General features: G+C 33.8%; 1 protein-coding gene across 12 annotated transcripts in view; it reads right to left on the reverse strand.

The window, feature by feature from the left end:
* The window catches only part of LOC141394445 (pseudouridylate synthase RPUSD2-like), a 196,246-nt gene that overhangs the window by 94,892 nt on the left and 78,457 nt on the right, over positions 1-22,897 (reverse strand). For 2 of the 12 annotated variants that reach the window (XM_073968777.1, XM_073968782.1), the window contains exon 1: positions 6,112-9,552. The exons of 1 other annotated variant lie outside the window; for it this stretch is intronic. The gene's annotated coding sequence lies outside the window, so the exon portion shown is untranslated. Of the gene's footprint in view, positions 1-5,815; positions 9,553-22,897 lie in introns of those variants that run through there. 9 more of the 12 variants (XM_073968781.1, XM_073968776.1, XM_073968775.1 and 6 more) reach the window with 6 other exon arrangements.

A 22,897-nucleotide genomic window follows, 5' to 3' on the forward strand; every position in this document is an offset into this window, starting at 1 on the left:
CTGGAGATCAAGTTATATTATTCCTCTTCACAAGGCTGGTAATAGATGTTTAATTGAAAATTACAGATGTATTGCAAAGTTGAGTGCAATACCTAAACTTTTTGATTTATTGATTTCGCGTATGTTACTACATTTTACGAAAGCGGTAGTTTCGCCTTATCAACATGCATTTTTGGAAAAATAGATCCACAATCACTAACCTTATGGAATTTGTTTGTCATATTCATAAAGGTTTTATTAAAAAACATCAGACTGATGTAATATATACTGATTTTAGTAAGGCATTTGATACGGAAGTGCATAAGCATTTACTTTATAAATTAGATGTTATGGGGTTCCCATCGTCTCTCTTATCTTGGTTAGCTTCATATTTAGAAGGTCGAACACAGAAAGTATTATTTAATGATTTTCTGTCCAGTGACATAATAGTGTCTTCAGGAGTTCCCCAAGGTAGTCATCTTGGCCCACTCCTTTTTGTCCTGTATCTTAATGATCTTCCACAGGCGATACGATTTTCGAACATTTTAATGTACGCTGATTACGTAAAGCTGTTTTCTCAAATAAATTCCATAAATCAATCCTCTAATTTACAATACGATTTACATTCTCTAACGAATTGGTGTTCTGCAAATGGAATGACCCTAAACCTTAAAAAAATGCAAAAGGTTGTCATTTTTCAGGTCACAACAAATTCATTCTGATTATTTTATAGGCTCTTACAAACTGGAAAATGTTGAATCATTTGTTGACCTGGGTATTATCCTAGATCCTAAACTACGCTTTCACTTACATATAGAATCATCTGTTAATAAAGCCAAATCATTGTTAGGTTTCATAAAACGCTGGTCTAAAGAATTTTATGATCCATACGTTACCAAACGTTTATTTGTGAGTTTAGTCCGTCCAGTTTTAGAATATGGTTGCGTTTTATGGAGTCCATTTTATAAATGCCACTCTGATAAGATTGAGTCTGTTCAAATTCAATTTCTGTTGTTTGCTCTACGTGGATTACGTTGGGATACTTCAGTATCATTCTCTCCTCTAGAGAGAAGACGGTTTATGTTAAGAGCGCTATTTATTTATTATACGTGGTCTGATTGATTCGCCATTTTTAGTCGGTGAAATAATGTTCAATGTACCCTCACGTTTAACACGTAACTTCCTCCCTATAAAGTTATCTCTAGTGAAAACTAATTATGAAGCAAGTAACCCACTTAGATCTTTATGTGAAATATATTCCTTCAGTAAATATCCCACAGAACTTCAAAATTTTTCGTGAAAGTCCAGTTTAAAGACATGCCTCGGATTGTTTCGTTCCGTGCCCCTATTACGAGGTACATTTTTTGAGGATGAACACGACGGTTTACGAATTGAGTATTCGATTTGGCCAAGAGGGACAAATTCTTTGGGTCACCTCTCACAAAAGTTCAACATTATCGCTTAAGTGCAGTTTAAGAACTGTTCGAGGATCGTTTGGAAATTTTACCGAAGGCACTTATTGTGATCGTGTTTCCAGTGATACTATGTGTTTTTTGTGAGCAAGTATGTACTTTAGAGCAGAGACGAGCTTCTTTGCAAAGACAGTATAGTGAGGGCGCCCACTGAGTTGTTTTTGCATTTGCGTCTATCTCTTATTTACAGCATAAGTGAATGAAAACCGTTGGTGCTCAAAATATTTTGTGCATTAGTCTCTCTGAGCGAGCCATTCCTTTGCTAAAACACGGCAGATGAGAAAAAATGAGACCATATGTTGTTGTTGTAGTCACGTTAACGTATATGGGTGATCTTGGCTGATGAAAACAAACAATAAACATCATGTGGTTGTTGTTCTCTTCACTCATACATACACACATACTGAAGCATTGATGGAAATTCTTGGGCGACGCTGCTTTAGAGCAGTGTCGCCCATAATATTTCCATCAATACTACAGCATATGTGTATGCATGGGTGAAAAAAAACAACAACCACATGATGTTCATCGTTTGTTTTCATTCACTTACACTGTACGTGAGAGAGAGAAGCAAATGCAAAAAGAACTCAGTGGGCGCCCTCACTATACTTCTTTGCAAAGACAGCGCGTCCCTGCTTTAGAGTGACCCAAAAAAAACAATTTTTTTTTTTGGAACACCTATCCCCATTTTTTTTTTAATTTGATATAAAAACCTTATATATGAAATTTTATGGCGATCGGTTTAGTTTAAACCGTGCCAACTTATGGGGCCAAAGGTACATTTTCACGAAAATTCTCTAAATGCAACAATGGCATAAAAGCTCTAAATCTTACAGTGACTAAAATGACTCCCAATATAAGCTCCATTTCCAAATTGACTATGTCGGTTCATTCCTTCAGGTACTTACTTCGCAAAAGTTCAACACTTTTACGCTTTAACACAAATTGATTAGGAAAACGTAGCGGAATCTTATTCTCTCCGTCGTCAAAGCTAAGTGATATTAACTTGTTTAAAGATATTTTCTGAATAAAAAAATCTCCATAGAAAACAAATAAATACGATGTCTTACAACGACACTCTTTCCCTGTATTTGCTTATTGTCATTCTTCACATTTTGGACCTGATTATTTATTGCCACTAATCTTTAGCCTTGTTCCAGAACCAGAAAGTTTTTGCCTACTATTTTTGCCATTTTTGCAATATTTTGCGAAAAAATTGTTCCCGTACTCCAAAAATTAGCAAAACTCACATTCACATTTCCAAAATATTTTAATCGTAAACTAGAGCAATGTTGAATATGTATGTTGTACTATTGTCATGATTGTGAATGCCACATTTCCACATCAGTGAATCAATTTTCAACACTATTATCAGTTATTAAAATCTTCAAAATAGGCACAAAAATTTTGATGTCTAGGTAAACTAGGATTTGAGTATTATATAAAAGTCGAACAACTTACAAGTTATACATTTTAATAGATTTTAGGAGTAAGCTTGTATTTTGTGCTCTCACTGTGAGCTGCACTATAAACCCATAGAGAATATGTGCTGCTAATGTCTGACTTTTTGTATTTGAACGGAAGTAACTAAAAATGACTGTAACGAAATATGAAAATAATCATAAGAAAGATCCAAAAATATTTTCAGCTAACTTTGTGTAAAATCTCGTTGAGCTAAGACCATATTTATTATAACGGAATCTTAATTTATCAGTGAGAGGTTTTCACCACAACCGACAATAAATGTCTTTTAAGAAAAAACAGTGGGGACGTCAACATAATAAGGTCTGCAGTTACATTAATATATGTAATGATCAATTTTTCAACAAAATTTGTGTTGAATTAATAAAGGATAGTAAAGGAGAAGCTATTACAAAATATTTGCAATTCAGCAATTTTTGTTGATGCCGACTTTAGAAACAACAAAATGTAAAGTTTGGCAGAAGTCGGCATGGGGTGAAAAACCTTCGTTTTGTCCATGACTAATACCTTCAAATCTAATTAATTATAAATAGTTTGAATAAAAATTTGTTTTGCTTTCAGAACATTGAAAATAATGTCAGATGCGAAAAATTTAAAAAGGAATTCCCATTCACCTTACAATTACATTCTCCTACAAACTGAGGCTTACTGCACCTAAACTTTCCTAATGTAGATTGGGACTAAAAAAATTGGAATCATAGTTACTTATGACCTGTTTCAGTATGACGATTCATTTGTTCGTTCGAACAACTACCAAACTTCTGTTTTTTGAACATTATTTGATGATTTCTACGCTTTTATACAAAAATCGTCTAAACAAATTGTCTCGCTTAAAGACAATTTTTTATGTATTTAATAAGCTCACCAACATAAAAATTCAAAATTTCCATTTCGGAAAACACGCGCTTACATAGAAATCACAATAAATTTTCCCTCATATCTCAGCCAATTTTGCTCCGAACGACTTGACATTTTTTTCTGCATACTCTACTCTATACTATCTGTACATCCAAATAATTAATATTTTCACGGTGCTCTTGAAGCAACTTTAAATGGAAGGTGCTTACACCTGGGAAGTTTTTGCGGATTCTGAAACTATAATGTTCATAGATGAGAAAAATCAAAAAACAAAAGAATCGCCGGAACGCTTTTTAAATAAATCGCGATTTATGACATTTTTAGGTTTTCACGATTGTGCTTGGAAACCGCAGTTTCTATCGAAATGGGACTAATGAAAATGTTTTAGCTATGAAAATTCTCTACAAGATTGACTTTTATGATATCTTCGTAGTTTTTACCGTTATTGAGATATAGAAGTTCAAATTGGGACAATGCATTGACTGTATCGCTACCTTATAAAGCAATGTCATACATGGTGCGCCTTGACTAACTTCAAGTGAAAACCGCTTACACCTGGAAAGATTTTGCTGATTTGGAAACAGCTATGTTCATAGGTGAGTAAAATCCAAAAACAAGAAAAAATCACTGGGATTTTTAAATAAATCGCGGTAAAAGTTCACATTTTTATGAGTTTTTTAGGTTTTCACGATTTTGCTTGGAAGCCGTAAGTCCTATCGAAATGGGGCTAAAGAAAATGTAGTAGCTGTGAAAATTTTCTACAAGATTGACTTTCGTAATTTTATCATCCTAGGTTGTACCATTTTTGATATATTAAAGTTCAGATCACTTTTTTAGTATTTTTTGTTAGGTTTTCGCGATTTTGCTTGAAAACGGCAAGTCTTCTCTAAATGGGGCTAGAGAAAATCTTGTAGCTGCGAACATTTTCTACAAGATTGACTTTCGTATTTTTTTCCTAGGTTGTAGTATTTTTGAGATATATAAGTTAATGTTAGGAAATTACAGTGGTAACATTGTTTTATAAGGAGGTGATACAGTCAGTGCATTGTCCCAATTTGAACGTCTATATCTTAGATATGGTGAAACCTACGACAATGCCATAAAAGTCAATCTTGTAGAGAATTTTCACTGCTACAACATTTTCTCAAATCCCACTTAGATATGACTTGCGGTTTTCAAGCAAATTCGTGAAAACCTAAACAACCCCCAAAAAATGTCAGCCGATTTATTTAAAAAGCCCTCCGCCGATTTTTTTTATTTTTCTCATCTATGAACATTGTAGTTTCAGAATGTCAGCTTGAATACCGATTTATTTAAAAAGCCCTCCGCCGATTTTTTTTTATTTTTCTCATCTATGAACATTGTAGTTTCAGAATCCGCAAACACTTCCCAGGTGCAAGCACCTTCCATTTAAAGTTGATTCAAGAGCACCGTGTTTTTCGATTTTTTCGAAAGAGATAGGTAGGGATAACCCCTTAAAATTGATAGTGGACCAACACAATGTACATACATACTTCGGAGAGGCTAATTCTACATGTATAATTGGAATGAAATTCAAGAAGCTCAAGGATATTCATCGTACCTTTGTGAAGTGCTGGTATAAACTAAACAGCAACAAATAATATTGCCAAGTTATGTGGGAATCAACGGAAGTCAGATTAAACCAAGCGTCCAATTCAAATTTCACAAAAAACAACTTGGTATGTGCTAACCTTCATAAGTTAATTGACTGATTTATTGCTAAATAATAAACAACACAAAAACAGCAACAAAAAAAAACGAAGTCGCAATTGAAGTCACTTTCAAAATTACAATCACTTCAGAAGGCATTGGGCATTGTTATGTTTACACCTGTCACGGTAAATTAATAAGCAATACTGAATCGACGATGATCAATCCACCATCAAGTAGCAATGTAAATTTGCAAATAGAGAAGATGAACGGCGTCGTATGCGAGGAATGCAGCAGCTAGATGCACACAATGTGTCGATTATTTGCTTATTTTTTATTATCCAGTAACTAACATTTGCTAGTTACCAGATTTATGGCAGAATTTTGATATTCACATCTCAATTGCTGGTTCATCACTCACGCTTTGTGTCTTCGTTGCTCACTTTTGCCAGCACTTGCTGCTGTTAATGAAATTATTCACTTTGGAAAAACACAACTCAAGTTTACACGATTTTGTAATTGCCGTAGTCAGACGTCGTAAACAAGTTGAAACATTTCCCAAGTACTTGGTCTACACGGATTAAAGTTGCATATGTTTGTAAATGTATTCGCCTGAGAGGAATACAATTTCAATTAACACTTGAAATACCTTTCCCGTGCAACGAAGCGCAACAATTTCAAAACAATTCAAACGTATGAACGAGCCAACCACCGAAAAAACAGCTCGAATCAAGGCACTGCAATTGTCTCTGCTGAGTTCTAATCTGTATGTAATTTTTGTTTATTATTTGTTTTTTTTTTTTTCTTATTATTTATACTATATTGTTGTCATTATTATTTTTAATTTTGTTGTTCCCTTCGTTGTTGGTAATTAACAGAATGTAAAAAGTGCTTAAGTAGTAATTTTTAATAAATTGTATAAATCTGTACGACGTTCACGCGAGCCAGTGCTTTTTTTAAATGACATGTGAGCTGTGGCTATCGCGACGTACACATTAACGTAACGAACTATTACTGTCGACTAAACTTCAGATTTTCGACACGAGCCGACCAGCCAGCGACCATCGACGGGTATTCTAAGCAGCACGAAATGTTGTTCTGCCCCCATAATTTAGTGGTTGTTGTATCAGAGATGCCACATAGTTGGCCAAAAGACCAAAAAGGGGCATCTTTTAAATTATTAACGAATGTGTATAGGTAAATAAATATTAATTTGCAAGAATAAATTTGTCAAAAAGTTTTGAATAAAACTCATAAACACAAAAAAAAACAAGAATACAGAGATACACAATCATAGAACATTTTTCGTTAAATCATTATTATATGATTAGTAGACTAACTGTATGTTATAGAACCAAGGTTGCTAATTGATGGAAGAAATGTTATTTTCGGCGAGTATAAATTTCTTGTAGGACACCAATAAATCAACACGAATGGAATTAGTGGAAAATATTATTTTCACAATAAGACAAAGATTATTGGCATTGTATAAAATTCGTGAGTTTATTCACAAAAAAATTAACAAAGAATCTATTAATCGAGGATTATACGATTGTGAATTTAATTGGAACACCATCGATTTTTGTATATTGTAGGAAAGACAGTTGAGTACATGCATTATGTACTTGTCAAAAAAAAAAATAAAAAAAAAAATAAATAATACATAATAAAAATTTGTCTTGTACCGTACAATAGCGAAACAAATGTTGATATCATCAATGAAAATATTAATTTTATGCATTTTGTTTGATATTAGTTTTCAAAATTTTCAATGTTTAATCCACAGGGTGACCCTGTAAGCCCAGCTGATGTCTTCTCTTGCACTCAGAATACATTTTTGTTTTAAAAAATATTTCAGGCCAACCAAAAATATACTTTTACAATTTATTTCTTTGAATTTTACCTTTGCGGATCCGATATTCGGATGTAAAGCGATCATTCAATATTCATCATCAAAATGAATTTCAAATACATACAGTCAACCAAAAAGGTCTACATACACCCTATAAATCTCGGGTTTTAAGGGTAAGGAAGCATTTTTATGAAAACCCAAGTACATAGTTCTGTCTCATATCCCTAACAAACAATATTACACACAACAAAAATATATTCCATAATTTGAATAACGGTAAATTCTTTAAAAATTAAAAAATTAATAGGGAAAAAGTGTACATACACCCGAAGAAATATTAAGATTACCGTAAAATTTATGGAATAAGCAATACAAATTTTACACACAGTCGATGTGTCTGGGGAGCCCCACAGTCGATGTGTCTGAGGAGCCTTCCTAAACCAAAGGCGAAACATGCATGTCACACAGTGGTGATTGTGTGGGTTCGTATCGTCGGCTTTCCTTTTTCAAAAAAAGCATCTTGGTCAGTAAGCTCGTCTCTAACGAGAAATTAATTAAATTTTACATTTTATTGCTTTATCGAATGTCTCTGGTTGTCTATGATATATTTTAGACAAAATAGGAACATATTTGTGCTTTAATTGGCGTTATTTAAGGTCAGACTTCGCGTATAGCTCGTTAAGGCGGACCCTAGCAGATTTCTTTGAGTTTTTTAGTCTGGTAGTTTATGAAACCCCAGGAAATACAGTGGGACTAATTATTTTGAGATCCTAGAGCGCTTTGAAGTTGTTCTTATGAATAATATATGCTCCTGAGCTTCGCTAAATATGCAAATTCCTGAGGTTTTCATAAATTTTATAGTTTTCACAACATTCCAAGGGGCTTTTTATAATATTTTGTAGAAATTTGTATTTTGTATTTCTCATAAGGTGACCCAAGTATGAGATATTTCGGGATTTGACAGTATGCAGGAGTTGTCTTTCATGGTTTAATTCTTCTCAGAACCTCCTGGTTTGTTATGTGTACAAAAGTATAGGGGTTAAGATTATATATTTTACTATCGAATGGAAAGCAATTTGGAGGCATTAAAAATATTATTTTCACATTAAAAGTTAATTTCAAGAAGCTCCTCCTTGAAATGAATCTTCACTTTTAACTTTAAGTTAACCGAAATGCTTTAAATCTGTTCGTTAAATCCAAACTATAACAAAAGAAGACTTATAATAAAGGGGACAGATGTATTACTGATGGTGGTTGTTTGGGTTCGAATCTTCGGCTTTCCATCGGTCATTAAGCACAACTCCAACGAGAAATTAATTAAAATTAATGTTAAAAATAATCTTCCCCCTAATGCAACATTTTCAAATAAATCTTTTTTTATAATTTGTTTAATATTACTTTTTCAACATTTTTAATTTTTAATCCATTTCTGTCGTCTCTTTTGTTATTTGGAATAGTTTTGTTTTCATTTGATTAAAAATGTCCATGTTTACTGTACTGCCTATGAAAATTTGAAAACAGTTCCTAGACATTTGCCAAAAGTATAAACGGATAAGTGAAAAAGGTTTGTATCTTTGCTATTGTCTTCTCAAAATTATCGTATGTAAACGCCAGGTAAGGCAGGTCAGGTTGTTCTTAAAATGTCAAATGGCATGGAACTATATTAAAGGTAGATGTATCTGCATAGTTAGTCGGTTTTACAAAAACATATGGAATTTAGAACTTCACTGTTTATGTTGAAAAGTAGCGCAGCGCAAATTAGGCTATTAATTGTCGTATGTAAACGCCAGGTAAGGTAGGTCAGGTTGTTCTTAAAATGTCAAATGGCATGGAACTATATTAAAGGTAGATGTATCTGCATAGTTAGTCGGTTTTACAAAAACATATGGAATTTAGAACTTCACTGTTTATGTTGAAAAATAGCGCAGCGCAAATTAGGCTATTTAGTTATTATACCTACCTGTCACTTTCAAAAATCGAAAAAAAAATGTTGGCTTATTTTGAAGTACAGGTAGTATCTATGTATATATGCCGCAAAAAAATGTCAAGTCGATCGGAGCAAACTTGTCTGCGATATGAGCATTGGAAGGCAGCAATTTATTTTGATTTGTATGTACCATAGAAACTTTAAGCGCGTGTTTGTCGAAACGGAATTTTTGAATTCAGTGCCAACGATAGCTCAAAAACTAATTGACCGATCTTCATATGGTTTGGTGAGCTTATTAAATACATAAAAGGCTTGTTTTTAAGCTAGACAGATTTTTTAACAGCCTGTTTCTGTATGTCGAAACGAAAATGTGTGCGAATGAAACACACCCAAGTTTTCCAAATACTTTTACCTTTGCTTTTGCTTCAAGACAAAAAAAAAATTGAAAAACACACACGAGTTTGGTCATGTTTCATTCGCAGACATGTTCGTTTCGACATACAGAAACAGGCTGTAAATAATTTTTTGACCGATTTTTTGACAAAAACAGTCAATTTGTTCGTTAAAATCGAAATTTTGACTTAGTTAAATTTTTTTAAATAGATTTTTTAAATTTCTGTTTCGCTTAAAGACAAGATTATTAGGTTCTTAAAACGCTTACAAAAATATACGATGATCGGCCCATCCGATTCGAACTATCGTTGGCAACGCAAAAAGGTTTTACAAAAAAGGGGTTTCGCAGATAGCCATTTACCACAAGATTATGCAACAACAATAAAAATTCCAAAAGTAGTATAAGATGTGCTCTTTTTGATGAAAGAAATAACTTTTTTAAACAAATGGCAATTTCTTTGAAAAAGGTTCAAGAAAAATGAGTTTTTTGGTCTGCACAACTAGGAAAAGGGATGGTCTGCACAATGGACTTGTTCTTTAGACTCCATAACTAATCACTAGCTGTGCCCCAGAATATTTTGGCTAGAAAAATGTTCCTGTGCTCCAAAAATAGCAAAATTTGCACCCAAAGTTAAGAGAGTGAAAACAAACTGGACAAAATTGACTAATTTGATGACATTTCAGTTACTGTTTTTACAATATCTGTCATTTTTCCTTTTCGATAAATGTTTCAATTAAAAGCAATATTTCAATACAAAGCAATATCGTTCTTTAGCCAGTATTACTGTTACCAAATCGACAAAACAAATCAAATTGAAATTTATTGTTCTTGTATTACAGCAGAAGTTTTTTGTTGGGACAATTCACCTTTATTTTTGCATTGTAGCTTTGTTCCAGAACTAAAAAGTTTTTACATTTTTTACCACTTTTACACATTTTACCACAAAACCCGTTGCCGTACACAAAAAAGTTGTAAAATTTTCACTTCTCTTTAAACGAAAATGGAACTGAATGACACACTCTTTAAAAACTTTTTGCACGACAAATTTGAGCATGTAAAAGTAGTAACATGTTTGCCGCCTCCTGATTGGCTGGTAGACCGACTTTGACGTATGTTCCAGTTTTTTGACATTTTTCCAGTTTTCCGTTCCCCAAATTATTAAAGAAAGTTGTATGTGTATCTCATTTTTCACAATTCGCTCTTTTACTACTTTTACCATTAAAAATGTACGGGAACACACATTATGTCAAGAACAGTAGCAGTATACCAATAATTACGTAGATTTTAAACATATACGTATGACATCAAATTTTAAAACTTTTCGAATTATAAAGGAAAAAATATAATAGAAGATTCTTGCAGGTTCTTGAATCGGCCATACAGTTTATCATAAATTTGTATTTCGACATTACAATTCATGGCTTCAAAATATATATTTTTACAAAATAAACTTTCTGAAAAATAAAATATAGATCTTCTGCATTGTAGTGGGGATTTTTGCTTTTGGTATTTTTTTTGCCACCAATGTGGCAACTCATTTACCAGCATTGAACGAATACGAAAGTGTATGAGATTGAATAATACAAGTATGGTATGACGACACGACATGTTGTGGATGGGGTTCTCATATGAATTCCGACACAAACTTAGGTTGTGTTTACTTTTTAACCGTTTGTGTGTTTTTATTAATATGCAAACATGCATACCCAAACATATTCAGCCACCCATACAGTCGTACAAATATTCACTTTTTCAATTAAGTAACGCAAGTATGAGTGGTTGCATTGTGTGCGAACCAGGCATGACATCCTTATTATTGCAAGTTCCCACACATTATCCTTACTTTGTCGGACACATAATCTAAACGTGTATGCGTAACAAATAACATGAACATTATAATATGTATATGCTATAGGCCGCGTTGCACTACATTGACTTTTTTACATGTTGTACCCCTATATTGCTCTTGGACAAATAAATGAGGTAATCTTACAAATGATTTACTAATATACATACAACTCAAAGCGCATTCAACTGATATGGCGAAAATCAATTTATTTTTGTATTTAATTATAACTGTTTGTCGGAGCTACTGCATCAAAATCGCCATATTGCGAAGTTGCCAATTACTACCTCAAATAATTGATCGCAAACTGTTCGACCCTATAGGGTGCAGTTAATAATCGTTTTAAACTTGAGGAAAATAATTTTAATACGATTTTATGTTTTTCAACAAAAAAGCAAAACTGACAACCTATTTTAATAGCAGCTTTTGCCCTGCTTATGTTTAGCTAGCTAGTGGATAAGTCGATTTTGAAAATTTGGCAAACATTTATGAAATTTCCTGTACCTTTTAATTATTTTTCTTTAATTCTTCTCTTTTAATTATTGCTCTTTAAAAAATTAACAATCGCCTTATTTTGTTCCTTTCTCAGAAAACCACAGATATAGGGTAAATGTTCCATTAGGAACTTAAAATATCTTCTTATATTCAATGTTTAGTCCTTCCGAATATAAATTTATAATCACATTGAATTTAAGTTATTGTGATTCGAATTTTTCTGTAGTTTTAGATAGCATAAACAAGTTTTTAGTTGTTTTTTGTTCAATTTGTAAAAATTCAAAATATTGTACTGCTCTTTTGCCAATTGTTGGTATAAAATCTTCGAATAGTCTGGATGTTATTTTTAAATAAAGAAAGAACATAGGTATATGGCGAATAACAAAATTCCTTTACAATTCCATTTGAAAAAAATTAAATTTTTTTACGAGCACATCTACGATTTTTGTTACAGATGTAAAGGAAACAAATCCGGTTTCAAATCTGCTCGCGTTCACGAAATTGGCCAATGCGCGCAAAAGTTATAGCGGTTTTTATTCTCATATAAAGAAAACAGCAGTCCATGTCTATTCGTAGATGTTTAAATAGTTATTAAATTTATTATTATTTTCGCGGAAAGTCAACAAATAATAAAAACATTTTGAAGTAAATCCAAATTATCCTGTCCCAGAATCCGTACAAACCCTCAAAAAATAAATTAAAGAATATATGCGGAATCTAGACAATGCGTAGAAAAATATGATACCAAATTTATAGAGATTGGGTACATAAATTGCATATTATAGCAACAACAAAAGAGAAAAAATTATTGTTGGAAAATATTGTTGCAAATATTTTTTTGGTTTGATTCTAAAAATTAGAAAAAAATATTTGGGAGTTCTCCAACTATTTTGCTAAAATCCCATAGAATAATGAATGTATACAGTTAAAACTTCATCAAAACATATGGTTTACCATCGCGAGAGTTTAACTGATTACTGTGATAACTTATAAGGGTAGGAAATTAAGAGTAATATTGAAATTACAATCATTCAATTAATATTATAATTAAAAAGTCTGTTATTCGCGAATTAGTTAAAGTCGGTTGATGCGCATCCGTTTTTGGATACAGCGAATCAATCTCTGTCAAAATTTATGCGTATTTCGATGTTTCACTCAGGGGCCATTGTGTGCCACCAGTTGCATCATACACTGCAAAAAACCTTAAAGTTGGTAAAAGTCGCGCAATGTGCATACGATTTTGATGCGCATCCGGTTTCGTCAGCGCCTATCAAAAATACGTCCAAATATACCAATTTTAATTAGATTCTTCAAGAACCGCGGATGTGCCTCCACATTCTATTTTTGGTGAAAAACCCATATTACACGCGAATCTCTGTAATTTATGACACGCGTTTTCGCAAATATTATAATCGCGTATAAAGGATTCCATTTACGTAAAAAAAATTCAAGAAAATCGCGGTTTAATACGCGTATTTGTCGAAATAATTTTTTGCTGCTTTTCCTATTTTCAGGGTATCTATATCCGCGGTTTTAGTGGATGGATTCGATCGCGGAAGGTCTCATTAGATCCGTCGCGTAAAAAAACTAAATTCACGCGGGTTACAAAGGAAATTGAATGGCACTTGTAAATTTTAAACGCAAAAAATAGTTTTTTTAAAAAAAATCACGCATCAAATTTTGGCCTTTCGACTCCAATTACTAGAATGCTGTAAGGAGCACACTCATGAGATATGCATTAAACGACGTAAAATCACGAGTTTTATAATCCTATTATTAGTTTTAAATATTATCTTGTTGCGCGTCCGAATTATTAAAACAATTCAAAAAACCCCGAAATTCCGGCTTCAAAATGTCAGCATCAATTTTAGGTGGATGCAGTGGATATATCGAAAAATGATACACTAGTATCATATTGCCCATGAAGTATTCTTTGAGTCTTTCTTTGGGCAAATGTCTATAAAATGTAAGGTTAAGCCTAAAATCGGAAGAGAGCATAAAAAAACTTGTTGGCTTCAACCCATTTTTACCTATTTTTCTACAGTGATGCCAACACAGCTTCCACGTAAATTAATTTTAATGGTCGACCTTATGGGATTCCTCCTAAAACACTTGAGTTTAAAGAATGTATATCATAGTATATAGAATATGTTAACAGTTCGAGAATTCTGAAAGGGTGAAACTCGGATTCATCGATTGTAAAAAATTTTTGTTTTTCGCCATATATATTTTTTAAAACGAATATGTTTTTGGACTTTTATTTTCAACTGTTTTTGCATCAAAAAAGTAACAACAATTAAATAAATTAAAACACTGCGCAGTGGTTCAGATTGTTTTTTTCTGGTGAAAAATTTATAACTTTTGAACTGATAAAGATATTTTTATAATTACATAATTAACGATACAGTAGTTGCTGAGGAATTCAAGGTCAAGGTTCCAATCTATTGAAAAATGTCAAACCCCAATGAATAAATAAAAATAACAATATAAAAAACATATTTTTTTTTCAAAAAATGTAAAATTTGTTTAAAATTTAAAATACTACTCCACGGCTATTTCCAAAAACTCATTTATTTCAAAAAGTTTTCATTTGTGTAAAAAGCTTTAATTCATATGGGAAAACGGTAAGAAAAAACACACATTTTTACGCATGTCAGGGTATAAGTAAAAAGGTAGAAAAATATATATAGAACCCTGGGACTCAATTCTGTTTCTATGAAAATGTGAAATGAAAACTTTTATAAAGGACAAAACTGTCAAATGAAAAAAATTATAAAGGAAATATTTTTCATTTCAAATTTTCATAGAACAAGAATCCAGCCCCTGGTTTTTCCTGAATTCTTAATACTTCAAAATACTAAACTCAAAAACAACAAGTGTGTTTGTTTATAGTAACTGGTTATTCATTTCGTGGTTTCAAAGTATGGGACTGGAATTCGACATCTGTCAAACTAAATAATTAAAACGAATTTTTTTTTCAGTTGAAAGTCTGGCATTGACTAAAATGGATCGCTTAACACAACGCACAAAAATTATCAGAACCTACTACATATAAAAATTGATTCTGGTTCCTCTGTATCCAGACTCAAGAATTCTGCGTCCATAAGGAATCAGGCGGCAGGTGAGTGGGGTTAGCTGGGCAGCTTTTCTTTTATATTTTTGGATCTCTCTCTAGATCATGAAGATCTCTCCTGACGTGCCTGGGTGGAGGAAGCCTGTCCATTAAATCGTGACAGGGATGCTCACTGCGATAACACCCAAGCAGGTACTGCATCGACAACATCTTGTTGTGTTGACGCACCGGTAATAAAGATGATCTCCTAGTGAAGATCGTCCACTGGTGTCATGAGGAGGCAACCTGTTACAGTCCTCAGGGCAGCATTTTGGCAGGTTTGAATCTTCTTCCAGTGCGTAGTGCTTGTTCCTACTTCTGATCTTATCGCAAATAGCTGTGACATGTGCGGACGACATGAACATGCTATCGAAAGTTACACCTAGTATTTTGGGGTAGTTAGTGGTCGGAATCAGTCGGGAGCCTCATTTCAGCCGTCCATGTGGTGAACAGCGGATATTTTCATATTCCTCAGATAGAAGAACTGCACTAGGTTAGTTATGTAGACATTTAACATATCACATATGTCACCACCTATCACGATAGGACCCTACGCCAAGATCGTACAATCATCCGCATACATCATGATCTCTATGCCGCCTGAAAGGTGTGGAATTTCAGAAATGTAGAGGTTAAACAGTTCCAGAGATATCACCCCTCCTTGGGGAACTCCCTGTTTCACTCTACGGGTTTTGTACTTCTTATTTCTGAATTCCAAAAACGAAGCGCGTCCGTCCGCACATATAGTTGATTACCCAACGTTTCAAACATGGCTGGAGAGTAGTCTTCTCTATATCCTCGAACAGCTTGACATGGTTGACGGTATCGAAAGGCTTCGATAGGTCAAAATCCATCATGACTGTTCGGTCGCACGGCCATTTCTGGTTCAGTCCTCTACTGATATGTATGGATATGGCGTCTAATGATGTTGTATTTTCCGAAATCCATGTTGATGTTGGGCAACTGGAAACCCCCTACTTATCGTGGGGAGGAGTAGTGCCTCTAGGATCTTAGCTACTGGAGATAGGAGCGAAATCGGCCTGTACGATTCACCTCTGCTGGTATCCTTGCTAGGCTTCAGTAGCGGGACCACCCTGCCAACATTCCAGACTTCTGGAATAATATGGGTGGGTAACGATAGGATGAGGACACTATTTAAATACTCAACTCCAGGTTCATCCAGTTGCTTAAGCATTACCATCGATATTCGGTGCGGGCCCAACGCTTTGGATGATTTCGCGTTTCGGATGGCATCTGCAACATCGCTCATCGTAAATTTTTATGGAACCTCCTCGGCTGGAAGGGCTCTTCTTATACGGTGCAGCACACTTCTCTTCGCCCTATCACTCTCGGGGTGCTCTATGAACTCCCGGTTAAAATAACACGCGCACCTCTTTGGGTCAGTTACTGTCACGCCGTTGAAAGTAACTACCGTTCTGTCATCATTCTTTTCCGGACAATTTACTTAATCCTGCACCAATGTTGCATTGCTTCAGGTGGTCTAGCCACTTTTTTCGTTTATGTTCGCCTACTAGCCTCTTGACTTCAAGAGTAAACTCTCTAACTCTTGGGTCTTCAGGGTTCGTACGACGAAGCTCATCACGCTCATTTGCTAGCCCGTCGTCTTTGCTGCAGTGATGATATCCCGGAAAGTTTTCTCAGCTACCCGAGGATCTGAGGGTGTGGGCAATTCTCTGAAGCCGTGATTGGTAAGTCCTCTGAACCCTTGCCAATCAGCTTTCCAATGGTTCAGGAAAGTACGGCGTTCAGAGGTTATGAAATCGGGTGGCCTGTTTACGGAGACGATGATAGGGAGGTGGTCTGAGGGAAATGACGGATTGACGGTATACTATTTGGCGATCAGTGGCAGTTTCCTCTAATTCTCGTAGGAGTGTCTTCATTCACCGTGCAAAACGTGGAATTATCAATTTGCTCGACCAGCGCTGTACCCCTCTGGTCGTTACCTAGGACGGAATGCCAAAGCTCGTGATGAGCATGAAGTCCCTAGCACCAGACAGTTATTGCCCTCTAAAAGCGAATTATTATCGGGCATATAACGCCGGGTACAGCTATTCATCGGCGGTATGTACATATTAAGCAGCCCTACCTCGGCAGTACCACACTTTACTGCTACCCCAATACATTCCATGTATGGGACACTAGAGCATTCCGAGATAAATTGCCGCTTTCATGGTGAAAAAATACACGAACACGGCCCCTGGTCGAAGATTCCTCCGAGTCAATGCGGTGCATAGAACCGGCAGCCGTGGTTTTTGAACAAATTTTCTGCAGCGATGAAACAGATTTCTAACTCGGTTGGTTCGGAGAATCCTCAAGTAATTAAAGAGAGGCCATTACATCCAGAAAAAGTCACTGTTTGGTGCGCTCTTTGGTCCGAAGGTGTGATTGGACATTACTTCTTCGTAAACGACGATGGAACGACTGCCATCAATTCGGAGCGTTATGGTCATATGATAACCGGCTTATTTTTGCCTAATGAAGAATACGACTTGGAGAATATGTATGGGGTTTCAACAAGACGGTGCCAACTGCCACACAACTCGAGCTTTGTTGCAAGAGACATTTCCTGGCCGCGTAATTTCTCGTCGTAGCGATATCAACTGGCCACCAAGATTATGCGATTTGACACCATTAGACTTTTTTGTGAGGCTAAGCAAAAGACTGTGTTTATGCAGATAAAACTTCAACTCATGAGCCCTAATATTCGTCAAGTTATGGCTGAGATACCGCCCAATATGTATCAAAAAGTGGTCGAAAATTATCTTAAAAGAATCAATGCTTGCAACAGTTCGCGTGGGGATCATTTTAATGATGTAGTCTTTATAATAAAAAAGAAATATGATGAAAAAAATATTTTATATGTATATGCGTCTACTTTTGAAACCACGAACCCATTACTTTTTTTGAGCATTTTATAAAAAAACCAAGGTTTTTCCACATAATTGAGTTGCGGATATGATTAAATGTTGGTGTTCCAATGCAAAACTGGAGAATTTCTTCCACACAAATGTTCTAAAAACAATTTTAAAAATCACCGAATTCGATTGTTTTTTAATTTGTTTGGCATATTAAATTGTGTATATCGCTTTGAAGTTTTAGGAAGAAACAAATTTTAATTGACAGGTTGCACGAACACATCTTTTTAATTCTACAATGACGCATGTAATTTCAACAAATTAAAAAAAGTGTTAAACCGTCGGAACTATGCTGGTACAAAAGTTTATATGGGCTGAACACGAAACGTTGTTCCAAGTTGTACCACAAAAATTTAATTTTCATAAAAATTTAGTACCTGAGAAAAAATAAAATTGTTCACTTTGTGTAAACGCTACGGTAATTTATTAAAACCTTTCTTAAAGACAACAGTCCCTTATCAACACAGTATCTGTTATAGCTATTTCTTTCCCAGAAATTTGAAAAAAATATTTTTTTTTTAGAATGGAGGAATGAAAATTGTTGTATTTAGAAGCACGCCGCGCCCACACCTTATAATATATTGCCTGAATTATATTATGGTTTCCTTAGTTTACATATGTTTGCTATGGAATACCATATAGAACATAACAATTGATGACGACAAAAAATTGGGTTGTGGCCAGGAAAATCGATTTCTGAACCACTGTGCGCCGTTTGCATTAGTGCTTTTTAGCCGGGTTAAAGTTCATTTAGACTACGCTGGATTTAGCAATTATCTGGCTTTATTTGACATATGTTTTATGAAAATGACAACTTAAATCCACTGGATTTGCTAAATCCAGCATAGTCTAAGTCAGGCATTAATCTTCTTTATGATTGTTTATTTGAGGTACACAAATGACATTTAAAACCCAGTGGATTTATTAATTCCGGTTATATGCAAACGTACAATAAATCAGTTTATGCCGGTAACTATTACTTGAAATCATTCCAGTCTTGTTGTTGTAGTTTTTGTTTCACCTTATTAACTGCACAATGTTCGCTATATTTAACTGACTTTAATCAACTTGTCATTTTGGGTTCTTAATCACTACAAATTTTGCTGTAGTAATCTCCATTTATAAAACACAATCAAAAGAAATCCTGTAAATTGTCATATTAATTATTAACAGTGGATTTTTAGCCTAGCTCTGTAACTTTTTATTTTTCATCTACTATTTCACATGTGGTCAGTGCAGACAAATGAACAAACATGACCACATTGTCGGTGTTGTTATGGTACCCTGGAAATTTTATTGTATTGCTGCAACATACTTACATATGTATGTACTCGTACATATGTATGTACATTAGGAATATACATTTTTAGTGAGCATTATTATTAATTAAATATACAGTATGCAAAACTCATATTCGAACACCCACCAAAGTGCAAGTGCATTAATTTAATGAATAGAGAATATTTAAGAATAATTTACATGAAACAAAAATATTTTTTAACTAGTTCTATCATTTAAGGGTAGATGGCGTTTAGAGTTGAAGCAAAATTCATACATAAATAAATTCATACATACATAAATTTGCATCAAAAATTCCTTAATTTGAATTAACTTTTTACCCTGACAGACGATAGTTTCTGAATTTATGAAACAGCTGTTTGTGTTCTTTGTTTATACCCAGCAGACCATTTCATAAAGTTTTACAAAAGTTCGCCAAAATATGCGAAACAAATATAGTTTCAACCATTGACTTTTTCACCACGATAATGCAAAAATAAATATTAAAAAATGTCGCAAAACTCTAAAGGAACATTTGAAGAAAATATTAATTATTGATAGAATTGTATGGTTGGTAATGAAATGTTTGTGAAAATTAAAATTTTAAAAATAGATTTGATAGAAGGCGCGAAAAACGATTAGCTGCTATTCTATTCGAGAAAGACCACTACTTATATGAAAGAAACGCGAAAATTTCTGATTTGTTTCCCTTTTTTATTTTCTTAAACATGGAAATTTGACAAAAGACAATTGATTTTCAATGCAAATTGTGTCTCAGAGCATGAATATGCTCTCTCTCCTATATGAATATGGGCTCTCTTTTACAGCATTGCCATATTGAAATACCTAAATTCAGTTTAAATTTCCTTTGATTTTGTGCATTAAGATTGTGGATAATGCACGAATTAATTTGAATTAAGGCAGTTAATGCAAGTTAACGCTGCCGTCTGTCTAGGGTATTAGCTGTTCTATGACAAAATACGTGGTCCTTATTAAAAACAAATGTTGCCAGCTCATGAGAATTTAAGTAATAGTAAGACATTTCTCATTTATACGTGTGAAAATGTACACGTATCCTTCAGTAAGTGGTCTAAATAGGTATTGAATATTGAAGAAGGACTCCGAAATTCACGTCACTGCAATAATTATGGAAAATCACTAGGTAAATCCTGGATTTAAATGCCGAAATGCCATCTAAACAAAACTAATTCGCTCTGTCTGGGATCAAACATATTTATTGGCTATTTTTTTATGCATATGCAACATTTATATTTATTTTTTTTTTTAATTTTCTATAACAAATGAGCTACTTTTCACAATTGAAAATTAGAAATGTCCTGCCATAAGCTTAGGCAGGATTACATTTTTATGAGCTGGCAAAATTTGTTTTTACTAACGACCACGTATTTTGTCGTAGAACTACTAGGATTCGCTATTTTTAGCAATATTCACAAAAAAATTGGACATTACTGTTCATTTCTTGAACAATATTGCTTTTTTTGTTTTGCCTTATTAAGGCGAAGGTCATTTTTAGAGTGATATTTGAATTAATTCTCTTTCGAGTTGAGCTATTTAGTCCTAATAGGTACATTGAAAAATTAGGAATCCACCGAAGTCCCACACATTCAACCACTATGCTACGTTTCACGGGTGGTTAGACCGATCATCAGGCATATTGAATGGTGTTTTTTAGTGGGTGGACGAAGGCTAAGCTTGGAGACTAGCATTTATATCACAAATCATTCGAAATTTGTATATTCGAATTATTTATTTATTTTAATGTTAGTCATTTAATTCCAAACCTTTCCTATAGTCCGACTTGGCTGGATTCCTAATTTTTCAATGTACCTATTAGGTCTAAATAGCTCAACTCGAAAGAGAATTAATTCAAATATCACTCTAAAAATGACCTTCGCCTTAATAAGGCAAAACAAAAAAATAATTTCAGCATGAGCCAGGCTGGGATTCGAACCTGGGACCCCAACAACCAAGTGACACGGTTGCAGGCGTCTTAGCGTTCTAAGCCACCATCAACTTGTCAAAGATTCCGATGACAAATATTGATGATCAAAATCTTCTGATACAGAAGAACAAATAAAATAAAGGTGGAAAAAAGCTGCCTTAGTATTTGTAATAAAGCATTGAAAAATAGGGTTACCAGCCAAGTCGGACTATAGGAAAGGTTTGGAATTAAATGACTAACATTAAAATAAATAAATAATTCGAATATACAAATTTCGAATGATTTGTGATATAAATGCTAGTCTCCAAGCTTAGCCATCGTCCACCCACTAAAAAACACCATTCAATATGCCTGATGATCGGTCTAACCACCCGTGAAACGTAGCATAGTGGTTGAATGTGTGGGACTTCGGTGGATTCCTAATTTTTCAATGTACCTATTAGGTCTAAATAGCTCAACTCGAAAGAGAATTAATTCAAATATTGCTTAGTTTTGTAGAAAATTTACAATATTTTTCAATCAATTAAATTTTTTAAAAATGTCCAACGTTAACTTTTCTAAATTTTATGTTTCTGAACATCAGAGGCTTCCTCAAGGATATTCAAGTCACACTTTACCCAGAAAATTCGATCAAAAAAGCAAATATGTAATGCCATAAGGTGTTCGAATACGAATTTTACCTCGACTCTGAGCGCCATCTACCCTTAATTGATGAAACTAGTTAAATATATTTTTGTTTCATGTAAATTATTCTTAAATATTCTCTATCCATTAATTTTTTCCACTTGTTTCTGCCATATCTGTTATAAATATCGATTTTACTCTTTTTTGAAGGGTGTTCGAATATGAATAAAATAATTGGATTTGTACGATTTTATTTAAAAAAAAAAAATAATTTCATACTGTTTGGACAAGATATTATTGTTTATAATTTTATCTATTCTTTGGACCGGAATTGTATTAACTAAATAAATATTATTTATAAAATCTATTTGTATTCAAACTTTTATTTTAATGTTTCAAGCTTTTATTTTAGAAATAGAATTTAAGAGAGTTTTGCGAATATCATTTTCCTCGATTTTGCTTAATTTATTTACTATTATCAGAATATAAAACTCATCTAAAATCGCCCATTAAATAAATTATTATCAAATAAATTCAATAAATGCACAAATGTTGTTGAATTAAAAAAAAATTAGGAGTATCGTACAGCGACACCAGTGGATGCTCGTCCACACGACTCTTTAGATCCCACTTCATTGGTTTAAATTGCTGGTACTCATCCGACCAGATAAGAATACAAAAAATAGTTTAACTGTGATAATAATTCAGTCAAAATAGATATTGACATAGCTAAAATTCCCGCAAAACTTAATTTTGGTTGGAAAAAAAGTTATTCGGTGTCGAATGTCACATTTTAAGGGTTTCTAATATTTTCAGAATTTCTCTTGAAAACGGTGGGTTTGGTCTTTATAATTTTTTTCCTAGAACGAACCATTTTTGAGATATTGCGGCGGATCTAGATAACATATAATTTTTATGCACATTTAAGGGGAGTATGCACATTAGGGTTATGACTTTTTGACCCTTTATCTTAAAAATGATTTCCTGTTGCGGGAATGAACAAACTTT

Source organism: Musca autumnalis, unplaced genomic scaffold (genome assembly GCF_047663935.1).
Source record: "Musca autumnalis isolate F117 unplaced genomic scaffold, ASM4766393v1 scaffold_2, whole genome shotgun sequence".
NCBI classification, from domain to species: Eukaryota; Metazoa; Arthropoda; class Insecta; order Diptera; family Muscidae; genus Musca; species Musca autumnalis.